The following is a 14,298-nucleotide window of genomic DNA, read 5'->3' on the forward strand; positions in this document are numbered from 1 at the left end:
CCTGGTGGTCCCACCGCTCAAGACCACCCGGTCCCAACACAAGGTCTTCTCCTGCCTGGCCCCCCAATGGTGGAATCAACTCCCCACCTCCATCAGAGACACAGACTCCACCTTCAAGAGAAGGCTCAAGACGCACTTGTTCCGGGAGTACAACTGTACTTAGGAATGGTTTGCTGAACCCAATGCCCAATGTTTCCTCAAGGATCACAATGACTCTTGCTTAGAGACTTGTTGCTCTTGTTGGTTAGTGGTAACTGATTTAAACTGCAAAATATTGTTTTTTAGGTCATCTTATTTTTATTTTACTGTTGCTTGCTTTTCTACAGGTACACTTGAACTTAGAGATTCATGTTGTTTAATTGTAACTTGCTTAACTACACGCTCTTATGGTTGTTCCCTTTGGCACTTATTTTTGGTTGTTCACAATGTGTGATTCTTGTTTTGGCTACCCACAATGCTTTGGGGCTATCTTGTTGTTATTATCAGTGGCCTATGCACTTTGTTAAGCTCTCTCTTGGAAGTCGCTTTGGATAAAAGCGTCTGCTAGATGAATAAATGTAAATGTGTACAGCTCAAATGATGAGCAGTGCCATCTGTACATAATTACATGAACATTATTGCCCAGGACATATTGTGTGTGTGTGTGGGGGGGAAACCTATGCATATATATCAATTTCTATTCTGCATATTACATGAATAATATGAATAGTGGCTGACTAGTGAAATTGTGTAAAGACAGGCTCAAGTCAGAAGTGACCTTGAGTTTTCTTGTACTGAAGAGGGAGAGAGTGACAGAGAGATAACAGGGACGGAGTGCTTAGTGAGTGCATGCCTGTATGTACTCAGGGGGAGAACCAATAGGAGTGTGGAGTCTGTCTCATGTTGAATTGAGGGCAGGTAACTTTTACATTGATTGGTGGGAAGGCAGACGTACAAAAAAAAACAATACAGGGCTACGGGAAGAATCTGAATCAGAAAGGGGTTTATTCGCCATGAAAGTTTGCACAGACAAGGAATTTGCTTTGGCAGGAAAGTGCGTACAATAAACATACAGGAATCTTAACTTTAAATATGTGGTCTAACTATACTAAGGGTACATAAACTAGCAATATTAATGGGAATAGAATTCAAATAAAATATACAATAAAAAAAACATAAGTTGCTGTAATTTACAATATAAAATACAAATATTACAAGAGATACAAATGGTACAGATACAACAGTAACGGCTACAACAATAAACCAAGAGGAAGATTTGGCTACACAAGAGAGGAGGGGGAAGAGGTAAACCAAGTGGGGGAATATACATACCACAGCAGGAAGGATTCGACAAATGGAACGACCACACCACCTGGGAAGCAGAAATCATCTCTCAACTGGCCTCGGCACAGCTAGCAGAAATCCAAGCACTCACTAGAGCATTGGAACTCAGCAAAGGAAAAGCAGTGAACATCGTTCACTGAACACTGATTCAGCCCACGCACATGGAGCAGTACATGTAGATGGGCCACAATGGATAAAGAGAGGATTCTACGACTAACGGAACATCTGTCAGACATTCCACAGCTCTAAAAAGATATCTAGAGGCAGTACTGCTGCCCACAAAGGTAGCCATCATAAAATGTCAAGGGCACCAAAAAGGCGACTCCCATGTAGCACAAGGAAATGATGCGGCAGACAGAGCAGCCAAGACAGAGGCAGACAGAGCAGCCAAGACAGAGGCAGACAGAGCAGCCAAGACAGAGGCAGACAGAGCAGCCAAGACAGAGGCAGACAGAGCAGCCAAGACAGAGGCAGACAGAGCAGCCAAGACAGAGGCAGACAGAGCAGCCAAGACAGAGGCAGACAGAGCAGCCAAGACAGAGGCAGACAGAACAGCCAAGCTGGCAGGAGGTTACAAGAAGCAAAGGATGTGTCTGGCCAAATCAATCAGGCCATCCTTGACCACTCAGAACCTTGTGAAGAAACAGAAGGAAGCAGGAGTGTACGAACAGAGCCTGTGGATACACAAAGGAGCTACAGAAAAAGATGGCCTACGGAGGGCACATGACGGAAGACTAGTGGCACCAGCAAAATTAGTGGCAATACTGATGGCACAAGCACATGGACCTGCTCATGAAAGTAGGAGAAGAACCATAAAAAATGTCGAAACAGACTGATAGCACCCTTTCATGCAAGAGCTTGTGGAAAACTATGTAAGAGAATGCGACACGTCATGCATTTACAGTTTTTTACAATCGCTATGACAGTTTTTTCAATACTTTTAACAAGTTTCCTGAACTCTTACAGTTTTTCACAATTGCTAAAACAAATTTCTTGAAACAGTCACCCACTTTCTCAAAACTGTATACACAAAACCTCATCTTCAAGGACTATTTACAAAACCTCCTTGTACCCCTATAACTGTACCCTGCATCTCACTACTCACAACTCACTCTTGTTCTTTGTTGATATGAACCTGCAACTAAGCTAAATCTATTGAGCAGTCAGTACAGTTACTGTAACAAATGGAAAGCACAATGTTCAGGGCCAATTGGTCATTGTACAGTATACAGCCTACAATGCACTGTACTACAGTATACAATACTACAGTAAAAGGGACACAAATCTAAGGAGAAAACATGTGATCTATGTGCTTCTTCTTGTCTTTGGGTGTCTTTGGATGTCGACTTTGTCGACATCACAAGCAATATTTTCCCACCTTCAACAACCTGTTTGCTCTCTGAACTGGCTTATATTGGTTGTGTCAGATCATTTGAAACAAGTGAAATCAATTTTGAGTGGTTGTGTTTAGTCAATGACATGTTTTCTTTATTTGTATTTGATTGTTGCCATATGTGTTTACCAGTGTGGATGATATGTGCACTGGAGTGCAGAATATGTTTTAAAAATAAGAATGGATTTAGAGTTTTGCTGAAAATTCCAAGTGAGATCTGCAAATTTTACCATGTGAAATGGTTTAAGGTATTGACAACAGACAGGCACAATTAGCTGCATGAGTTCAGGCAACTGAACTTTGTTCAGCCGATGGGTTTTAGTGTTTTAGCAATTGAGAAAAACTGTAACACAGTTAGCACAACATCCGACTGTGTAGGCTGTACAATTACGTAAACACAACCAATCAATATATATACACTACGGAGCAATCATTAGACAAAAAAAACACAGCATGCAGGGCATGTAGTTACATGTAAGTAAATTCATTTACTGTAGCAATAAAGAAAATGGATTTTGGATTTCGAAACACTGGATTTTGGTGTTTCAACACCCATTGACACTATCCTGATGTATGACCATGTCTAGCCTGTGTTTTGCACCTCTCTTTTGCCAACCGTCTCTGGAGGAGGGGATCCCTCACTGCATTTCTCATCCCAAGGTTTCTTAAAAAAAAAAAATCCTCAAGTGAGTTTTTTCCTTGTCTTCCTTGAAGCTTGAGGTTGGCGAGGGGCAGTTCTATGGGTGTATGTGAAGACGTCTGTGACATTGCTTGTAAAAAGGGATATACAAATACTGTAAATTTGATTTTAAAATATTACAACCATCACAACTTAGTACTGTCAACAAAGAACAAAGAAAAAACAGGTTAAAAACCCTCTGGTGTGCTGGATCCAGCCGTGAAAACACTCCACACCTATGTCACCACAGGCCAATTCCATCGCTTTAGGAAATGTACCTTGGTAAACCTTCCCCCGCCATGCAGAGAAAAATTCTTAAATTGGGTTGAGAAAAGGACTGTATGGTGGAAGGCAAACATTTTTAAAAGGTTTAGTGTTTTAGCAATTGTGAAAAAGTAAGTCATTATCTGTAATTTAATTTAATCACTGTTTGATTTCACATTTGTGTTTGTTGTCACACCCTTCAAAGGGTGTGAAAGGAGGGAGGCAAGGACTCCTGTCGATTACATACACCATCATCACCCAGAAACTGAAGGAGTTCATAATTTTTACAGTCAGCTGTATTCATCAAATTAAGGACAGCTATCAATCAACCCCCCCCCCCCCCCCCCCAACCAGTTCTCTCTCACTTTGTGTCTGCGCTTCATCTCCTTCCCATGACTGCTATTTAGGTCACCAGGACCAGGGAAATGGGGATCATTCAAAACTGTGGTTAGGGAGAAGACCTATGGGTGATTTAACAATAAAGCACACTGAATGATGCAGAATGTGGTCATCTCACGTGTATCTCTGACTCCCCCTGCTGGTTACAAAACTATCTACAGAATTACAGAAAACAAACTGTCAAATAGGGTTTATGCACCATGCAAAGACTTTAGCAACAGTTGAAAAAGCCTTGAAGATAAGGCCCAACTCAAACTTAATTGAAGATCTTACTGACGGAACAGAAGAGTGCCTTATTCCCAACTTGTTCAAGCAGGGCAGCCAAGCCACCGTCCTTAATACATCAATGACCACACCCTTCACAATGACATCATGTAGACCAGCCCAAGGCTCTGTTGAACCTGCGGGCTGGTGACTGCTATTTGGGTCACCAGGACCCGGGGAATGGGGCTTGTCCAAAACTGTGGCTATGGGCTGTGGACCCGAACCAGTGGACAGTCAAAGGACAGAAAGGCTATCAGGGCCAACTGAATCCTTGTAATGATTTTATAAATAAAACCAAACAGCTTCTTGGGTCAGCCATGCTACTCAGGCTAAGCGCATGGGTTGGGTTTACAAATGCTGCCTCCCAGTGATGCTTGAACCAGAGAAGGTTGTTGTGTTATGCTACTGTGACATGAAGTGAGCATTCAATGACACTGATGAGTTTTAAACCTGTCAATACATAGGGTCTCTAAAAAAGATGTTGTTTACGTTATAGCTTTATTTTTAATTCAGGTATTTTGAACGATTATATTTATATGTAAACTCAATTATATTCTTGATGATGTCTGATTACATTTGTCAACTAAAACACGTCATTAAGAATTCGTAATGGTCGGTAATATTTGTTGTTGCGCGTATGCTGTTATTCCTCGCCACTACAGGGCAGCAAACGACTTGAACATCCACGATTACACTGATACTCAGCTCATCAAAAGATACTGAGCGTGTCTGCTCGAAGGCAAATGTTTGCACGTGGATGTGACAGCTATCTTACCAGGATGAGTGTGCGTTAATTGACCTCCAGCGTCACAAATCTGTTGGCCTAATCAAGCTATGTGAACGCAAACTATTGCTTGAAATATCGTCTCTCATTGATGTTAAATAAGAAAAATATGTAAAACGATTGAGGGTGATCAAGGAATCAAAAGATCGGTGACCTCTAGGCCTATTAAAGATTGCCGAATCTAAAGACATTGTGTAAAAAAATTTTTTCACAAAATTCAGCTGAATGTCCTCTGTGATTATTGAATTGTCAAGGATACAGGCTACGGGACTCCTACAACGTACCCTTGACGCAACATGTGCTTACTCACCGACGTGTAATTGCTCTGACGATTTACTATGGGCTTCACTGTAATTCTCAAGTGTCGTCAAGTTTATAAAGCAATGATCCTCACACAAGTTGCCAGACCAAAGAGGGAGTTACAAAAAGGGGAAGCCTCGAAAAATTCAGGGACGAAGGAACATTGGATGCATAAAAGGTAATTACACATACCCACACGGTTATTTACTCAACACTTAGTGAAATCATTGTCTCATTAGTCGAAGATAAATTCATAAATACTCATCAAACCGACGTCATAAAGTAAACCAAGCAAACTTGCTATCTTTTAAAGATTGATTAAATAATAACATGGTTTGATGCAATGTTTTTCTGAACTGCTCTAGCCTGATTTGTACCAAAGTTGACAAATGTTTCATGACTTAATTGAAAACAAGACAAGCCATTCTTTAGACAACTATCATCACTGTGATTGCTGGTAATAATGTGTTTGGGACTGTATTATTAATATTAATATTGTATTATAAGGTTATTATTAGGCTACAGGTTTTCAAAAGCTTGAATAATTGTGGAATTTGTAATTGAATGCATTGTTGTTGTCTTTGTCCTTGTGTTTATGCACATTATGCACATAACGCATTAGGTATTTTATGCATAGACACATCTCCATTATAGAATACAATCAAATGACAATTATAATCACCCTCTTACAAAACTCTTACAGGCCATCAAGAAAGACAAGGTAATGTTATATTCTTATACAGTTTATAACAGACAAAGGAAACAGAATGGAACTGAAACCACTGCTGAAGAGAGCGGGCTTAGTCCGTGCCTTCTTCACCTTCCTCTTCGCCCTCTGTGTCCTCGGGGTGATGGTGTGGGCCTACGTTCAGGGTTTCCAGCTGGTGTCGTCCCAGTACGACATCATCTCCTTCGGCTTCTACGGCCTGCTGTTGGGGCTTCATGTGCTGCTCCAGAGCGTCTTTGCCTACGTGGAGCACCGGCGCAAGGCGGCCTGCATCTTCACCAAGACCGTCGGCCTCACCATCTCCGCCTACCAGGAGGACCTACCTCCGGGAGTGCCTCCACTCCATTCGGGGTCTCAGTTACCCCCCGGAGCTGCTGCTGGTTATCATGGTGCAGCCGTGCTGGATGTTCCGGGAGGTGTTTGCCGACCAGGACCAGGACCCTGGCTGCTTTGTGTGGAAGAACAACTACCATACCCCGATACCCTTAAATAGCCTGATCGGGCAAATCTCAGCCTGGCTAACGGAGGTCGCTTTCTCTGTCGAATGAAACAGGCTCGGTTAAAGAAATCCGAGATGCTGGCTATCTTCAGCAGGCTCGTATCTACATTAGGCAGACCTGACGTTTTTGGTGTAGAATGGAGTGAAATACAACATTTGTCTGAACACTCTCATTGGGCTGAGACTATGGGGCGTGTTTCAACAGACCTCGTAAAACAAATGCCTCTTCGCTCAATTGGATAGACCTACAACCAATCAGAGCAACGTAATATGTTGATTGTTGAAAACAAATTCAACCCAAGGGCTCTTTCGTGACGTTGTTGATTACGTTACTGTTGATCATCTGTCCATCATTGTATAAAGCCTGCCCTGGCAATTTCATTGGTCCACCCCAGATCCTGGTTTTATGTAGTTGTTCCCAATACCAGAGAATGTCTAATATAGACAGAACTGCCACTCTCTGGAAACTTCCGGGTTCTGAACTGGCTGAAGTTCCATGTGAGGGCGCTAACGAGCGAGTGCAGAATGAATGGAGGTTTGTGGAGCTGTACCCCTCAAAATCCACTTTTCTCAGGATATAATTTTTTGTCTAGTAATTTGAATTCTGAATTCGAAAGGGGAGGCAAAAAAAATACACACTGCTGGCTGTTCGATTTTTTAAAAGTCGCCTTTCTGTTCTAAAAAGCTTTTGAAAATGTTATTGACGTCATACACATCGTATGACCAGAGCCACTGCTTTACGGCAAGCTCTGGTCACTTACTTTTTTCTTTCAGGGCATCGACAACACAGCTGACAGGTTAGGCTCTTCCTGTCAATACACATGCTAGAAAGAGTTTTGGCTTGCTAATGTTGTTGCTAATGTTGCTAATGCTCTGACATTCTGATTCCGCTTCGGATGCCATCAAGCAAGAGCTCTGGTCGTATCAGTCCTTCACTAACCAATCAGCATTCACTAGCAGAATGCTAGCGTGTTATAGGCAACAACGACTCACCCTGTAAGAAATCAAAAGGACATAAGTACTCGTTCATTCAACTTTCGACCTATAATCCATGTTGAGCATACAAAAACTACAATCAAATCGGAGTTTTCTCAACGACAATCAGGCAAAAGAGACAAATTTTGCCGTTTAGCTCCATAGACTCTCATTCAACATGCACTCGCTCGCGATCACTCCCAGTGGAACTCTGGTGGAACTGCAACCAAATTCGGTACAATGGGGCTTAATAGGGAGTGGCAAGGCTCTCTTTAAACAGGCTCTGCCAATACGAGACCCTCCAGTCCCAACTTCCCGACCAAATTCTTTTGTGGGCGGGGAGAAGTTGGGCAGGCAGCCAGGCTACCTTTCCCCCAGGCCGGTTGGTTTATTCCAAATGAATGTCGATGCAGCCCTTAGCCCTGCCCCCTTTGTCTCGCTTACACACGACAGAGACACTGACAGATAGAAACCTAGCTAGTAGGGACAATAAAACGATGGAAAACCAGGCTAAGAAACGGAAGGGTGGGGCTGAAAAATTCACATTAAAAAAAGCATCACCTTCACTAGACAAGGTTTTACCAATGGAAAAACGTCTATGTTTATTTTACATAAAGCTCAAAAAACTATTTTGCGCTCATATAAAGGCCAAAACATTTTGCTCGAGCGCTCTGTGTGCGCTCGCATTAAGTCTTGAACTCCCTAACTAGCATCACAACAAACACAGAATGTGCATGCATTAGTAGGGCAGCTGTGGTGGCGTACACGGGGACCGGTTCTGGTGGGCCGGTCTGGATCAAAAGTGGATAAAAGTGAGTCAGGTCATAGATAAACAGATTCCCAATGATCCTTCATGCTGTTTTTCCTATTTGTTTACCTCAGGTCTGTACAGAAATTACCTTATCCAGCAGTTTCTAGAGTCCTGGTACAACTTAATGTTCCTGAGAACTCACTGCACATTCGGGGATGACAGGCACCTCAGCAACCAAATTCTCAGTATGGGCTACGCAACTGAGTACTGCCATGACAAGCTGAGTACTGCCATGACAAGCTGAGTACTGCCATGACAAGCTGCGCGTCATGTAGCTCACCCTCATTGTTCATTTTACATTTACATTTATTCATTTAACAGACGCTTTTATCCAAAGCGACTTCCAAGAGAGGCTGTTATTTTCATCATCTGTCTTTTAAATTGAACTCACAGTCAATTTCCCTGAATCCACTTTGGCCAATTATACCCATTTGCGAGAAATTGCAGGGCTGAAAAACAGAAAGAAAGCGCATATCACGCTGTGCTCGTTTACTATTTTGATGCTCATTGATTATCTCTCCACGCCTCCTCCTGTCAGGTACACCGCACGCTCCAAGTGCTACACGGAGACTCCTGCTCAGTTCTTACGCTGGCTCAGCCAGCAGACATGCTGGACCAAGTCTTACTTTCGGGAATGGCTCTACAATGCCATGTGGTGGCACAAGCACCACCTCTGGATGACCTACGAGGTCATCATCTCTGGCGTCTTCCCCTTCTACGTCACGGCGACCATCATCCAGTTATTCTGGACGGGTACTTTGTGGGATATCCTCTGGGTCCTGTGCTGCATCCAGCTGATTGGCCTGGTGAAGGCAGCGTCTTCATGGTCATCCTCTACTGCAGTGGTTCTCAACCCTGGTCCTCAGGGACCCCCTGTCCTGCTTGTTTTAGATGTTTCCCTGCTCCGACACACCTGATTCAAATGAAGGGGTCGTTATCTTGCTCTGTAGAAGCCTGGTAACGAACATGCATTTGAATCAGGTGTGTCGGAGCAGGGAAACATCTAAAACATGCAGGACAGGGGGTCCCTGAGGCCCAGGGTTGAGAACCACTGCTCTACTGGGTGTGGTAGGGCCACTGCAGGAAACGCTCCCAGAGTTACAATGTCAGTGTGTAGGGGTTGTTTTTCCAGGAGGGGTGAAACAGACTTGAACACATCGATATATTGACATCAACTCAGTGGCTCCACCTTTTTTGGCTCTGGTCTGTACCTTTGTCACGCCACCAAATTGAGATCAAAGACACCAGTTTAGCTGTGCACTGCTCTTTGTACTTCCACAGGAATGCAGATTTTCTCAAAATTTCAAAGCCTAATTTAACATACATTATTTCTTCGAATAAATGGATGCCCTTGAATAATCGCCGCACCAAAAATGAATAATGTGTAATAAATGCTGCCTTCTAATAAATTCCACACCAAACGGTTATTTAATTTGTTTAATTCAACCCCAGTATTTATTACACATGTACATAACTTTCTGCACAGCTTTCTGTTTGAATGCTAAAGTGTATTTACGTTTCGGCTGCTTTAGATTTCTACTAGGGCGGTCAAACGATTAAAATATTTAATTGCGATTAATGTCATAGTGAACTAGCGATTAATCGCTATTTTTTATCTATTCTAAATGTCCCTTGATTTATTTTTGTCCCATTATGTTTTTCTCCTTTTAATGCTCTTTGCAACATGGAAAAGTGGATCGGATTGCTTGGTGCAAATTGTTTTTTTTTTCTTTTTAAACAACATTGCAATCGCCTGGCTTTGACGAGGGGGCGGAGTACTTGCATCAACTGTGTGCTTGGCCATAAAGTGGTATTTCAGACGTGCTGTGATTATAGCTCAGTTCACAACGACAGAACACAAAGATCACTTTGGTCTTGTCAATTGAACCATTTGGCAACTTTTTAAAAGTAAACTTTCCATTCAGAATATTATTGGCATCCATTTTGGCATCTCGCGCTCGCCATCCACTCAAAGCGTAACGTAAGCCTACTACACCGGTGTGGTGTTATAGTTTTTCTAACGTCAGTAGTTGTTGCAAAAGCAACAAAGTTTGCGAGGCCAAAAAGAACGTTAATCTTGCGATAAAAAATTGACGCCATTAAAATGGGTTTGGGTTAACGCCGTTAATAACGCGATTAACTGAAAGCACTAATTTCTACACAACGTAGAACACTTGTACTTGAGACAGCAGCACTACCAACGCACACCTAATTGATTGCCAATGAGAAAGAGAGTTGCCGTACTCAGACTAACAATTCACTAGGTGGTCAGCGGTAGTAAACGAAACCTGCGTTTTAGCTGCATGATTAATTTGTCACAATCCAGCAATGAAGTTATCTATGGTTGCACTGTAGTTACAATTCACAAAATCTCTCTTGTTCATTAAACGCCACCCTCGAATAAACACCGCACTCGAATAAACGCCGCACCAAAAATGAACATCCCAGCTAACATATGACGTTGCAGCAACGTTACCAGTAGGTGCGCAGTTGGTAACCAGCGACGTTACCTTCTGGCAACGTTGTGGCAACGTTGTGGCAACGTCATAGCAACGTTATAAAGGGAATGTTGCCAGTTGGTCCCATGGACAACGTTGCCACGATGTCATACCTTGGTCGGCTGGTTACATTATTTTTAGACCTGTGGGCAACGTTGCCGCGACGTCATACCTTGGTCGGCTGGTTACATAATTTTTTGGTCCCATGGACAACGTTGCCGCGACGTCGTACCTTGGTCGGCTGGTAACGTCATTTTTAGGTCCGTGGGCAACGTTGCCGTGACGTCGTACCTTGGTCGGCTGGTAACGTCATTTTTAGGTCCATGGGCAATGTTGCAGTATCCTACCACCGTCACATGGCCTAGCACTGTGTCCCTGGGAAATTATGGTAAAGTAATGAATGACCGTTTTTAACAGTGACAATAATTGTATGAACCATGGCAACCCTAAAGGCTATGTTTTGAAGCAAAAGCATGACTGAAAACTTTTGCATCACCAGACCCCTAGGTGTCAACTCTGGTCTGGTGGAAGAGAACCCATATGGGGTCAAGGAAAACAGCTGGCAGCCAGGCAAGTGCAAATATAAGCCCCTCAAAGCTTCTCAATAGCATTGGCAACTCATTGTAAGGCATACTTAAGTTGTTCTGATCGTGGCAGGGGGATACATATTTGTCAAAACAACAAATGTTGTCTTACTAATGCTTTGTATACAACCATTCAAGGTAACATGTGTTATTTACATCAATGTTAAAGCTAATATAGAAGAACCACAGTGTATGCCAATCATGTTAACTCTTGTAAACTTGTTTTACTTGTCTTTACTGACAGACACATTACAGGTTATGTTCCAGAAGATGGAGACATTGGAGGAGAACCAGCGAGAGGCTCTCCTATTCAGGCGACTACAGGGCAAACACGCTGAGGAGGTGCCAGTAATGGACCTACAGGTGGCCCAAACACAGGCTGAACTCCAAGACCTTGAGGAGCGCCTTAAGGTGCTGGAGTTCCGAAAGAGTGGTAGGTGTTTTGAGATGCAGTAAACTATGGCTTATACGCAGCGTTCAACGTTCAAATTGGTGCTAACAATAAGTTAATGACTTCTAATTGCAGATGCTGTGATGAAGTGGAAGACGGGACTAGGAGAGAAGGCTGTGGAGCTCCTCACAGCGTAGACACTCAAACACGCCCCGGCAGCCCATTCAAAACAAGCCAGGTGAATGAATGATGATTGCAGCTTCCCAATCCAACCTTTCACATGGCTATGTGACCAAAAACTAAAATCCCATAATATTTTTTTGATGATGTATATTGTTCTAGATGTGATTTTTTTATGACTTGTATAGCCCCTTTCATACGTGCAATTATGTTGATAGGACACTAACTTATTTTGTGCTTCATTGTCAGGGCCAACAGACAGGACCTGTAGCGGGGACTGGCAGAAGATGTTCATTCACTGTTTGGCACTTAATTTGAAATAAAATGACTGAATTTTACATGGAAATGCTGCCTTGTTTATGATTAGCTTGAGTTAGGCTACACACCACACAAACATAGTCTTCCTGAAGTTGGCTATGTAGCCTATTATACAAGAACAAGTAGCATTTGGGGCAAATGAGGTCCGCTTGTGAACCGCCCCAGTATAAGCAATAGAATTGAGAAATATAGGTTAGTAATTAACGTCGCAGTTACGTACTAGCAATGTCACAAAATTACGTTGCTAGGAGGTCGCGGTTACAGACTGGCAACGTCACAAAACAACGTTGCTCGGAGGTCGCGGTTACGGACTGGCAACGTCACAAAACAACATTGTTTGGAGGTCGCGGTTACGGACGGGCAACGTCACAAAACAACGTTGCTAGGAGGTCGCGGTTACGGACTAGCATCGTCGGAAAACAACGTTGCGACAACGTCGCGGTTACCGACTAACATCGGAAAATAACGTTGCGACGACGTCGCAGTTACGGACTGGCAACGTCAGAAAGTTACGTTGCTAGGAGGTTGCAGTTACGGACTGGCAACGTCGGAAAATAACGTTGCCACGACGTTGCGGTTACGGACTGGCAACGTCACAAGATGACGCTGCGGCAACCTACTGGCGCCCCACAGATACACGGTCCCGCAACGTCGCCAAAGACGTTGCGGCAACGTATGTTGGCTCAACGAGTTACGTTGCGGCAACGTAAGGGCAACGTAACTGTGTTAGCTGGGATTATTTAATAAACGCTGCATCGTTTATCGAAAAAATACGGTAGGCCTACTTGTCGGTGTTTTTTTTCCATTTCAAATTTGGATGGGTAGTCAACAACACATTCTTCTGTGGCGTGATGAACTTAAAACTCATTTTCAGTTCTGCTTTAAAGCATCTTTAAAGCACTTTCTACACGTTTTTTTCAAATGCTTCCACACATTTATTTAACTTGTACTCTTTTTTCAAAATTTAACACACTAATCCAAGAACTGCACACACAAAATGCTAAATGCGTCACTTCTCTTGCAAAATGAAGCACTGCATTCAAAATATCACACGTCTCAAAAACAAACATTTGCTCATGTTGCAAACACTTCTACCATTATATTACATTTTTTGATATATCATATACACACAGTTATTCAAAACCTACAGCTCTTCTTTCATGAGCTCATATGTACATTTCTGTACAAGATTGAAAGTAAATGACAGAGATAATAACAAATTCATGGTAAACACTAAAACAAGATTGAAACCAAACATTTCTTTACTGTAAGCATTTGTGGTTGTGAATACAGTATTACACAGAACGAAAGAGAGAGTGTAGTAGGACAGAAAGAAACCAAAGCTAATTTAGAAAAAGGTGATTATGGAATGGTGTGTGTGTGTGTGCCATGAACTGTAACAAACAGTAATATATATAATATTTTCTACAATATTGTCAGAATGTCTTCTTACAGTCACTGTAATGTTGCACAGCATGATACAGTTATACACCAGACTGTGACCAATCATGCAGTGCACTGCAGTCAATGGATGCATGGGTGCTAAAGTATGTTTGTGTACAGTATACCGTGTGTTGTGCTGAAACAGCTATTATGTGTACATTAGAACGTATACATTACAATAGATTGTTATACCAGTTATCATTTCTACAGTAAAGGTTCAAATTTTACCCACCACTATAAATCGACTAAAATTAGGCTATTTATAGGCCTATTCTAAAGCTTGGATTGGTTGTGTTTGAAAAAGGAAATCAAGATGCTTCCTGTTAGAATTTTGTGTGTTACTTGGAGAATTGTGTGTTGTGTTTTAAAAACATTTACGTATAGTTTTGCAGATTTGAGGTGTGGTTCTGGTGTTTCAGCATAAATACCACAACAGTTTTCAGAAATTGTGTGAAAAGTAAGGAAT

At 42.4% G+C, this 14,298-nt stretch overlaps 1 long non-coding RNA gene and 1 pseudogene across 1 annotated transcript; both read left to right on the forward strand.

The window, feature by feature from the left end:
* The first annotated feature begins 6,173 nt into the window (after nt 1-6,173).
* On the forward strand, nt 6,174-7,081 carry LOC146300432 (hyaluronan synthase 1 pseudogene; annotated as a pseudogene).
* A 4,601-nt stretch (nt 7,082-11,682) lies between these two features.
* Nucleotides 11,683-12,410, forward strand: LOC146300433 (uncharacterized). Its single transcript, XR_014766265.1, has 3 exons — nt 11,683-11,933; nt 12,027-12,129; nt 12,321-12,410. It is a non-coding gene; the product is annotated as an uncharacterized LOC146300433 (long non-coding RNA).
* Nucleotides 12,411-14,298: the final 1,888 nt, after the last annotated feature.

Source organism: Hypomesus nipponensis, chromosome 2, assembly GCF_054491055.1.
Source record: "Hypomesus nipponensis isolate SF chromosome 2, ASM5449105v1, whole genome shotgun sequence".
Classification (NCBI taxonomy): Eukaryota; Metazoa; Chordata; class Actinopteri; order Osmeriformes; family Osmeridae; genus Hypomesus; species Hypomesus nipponensis.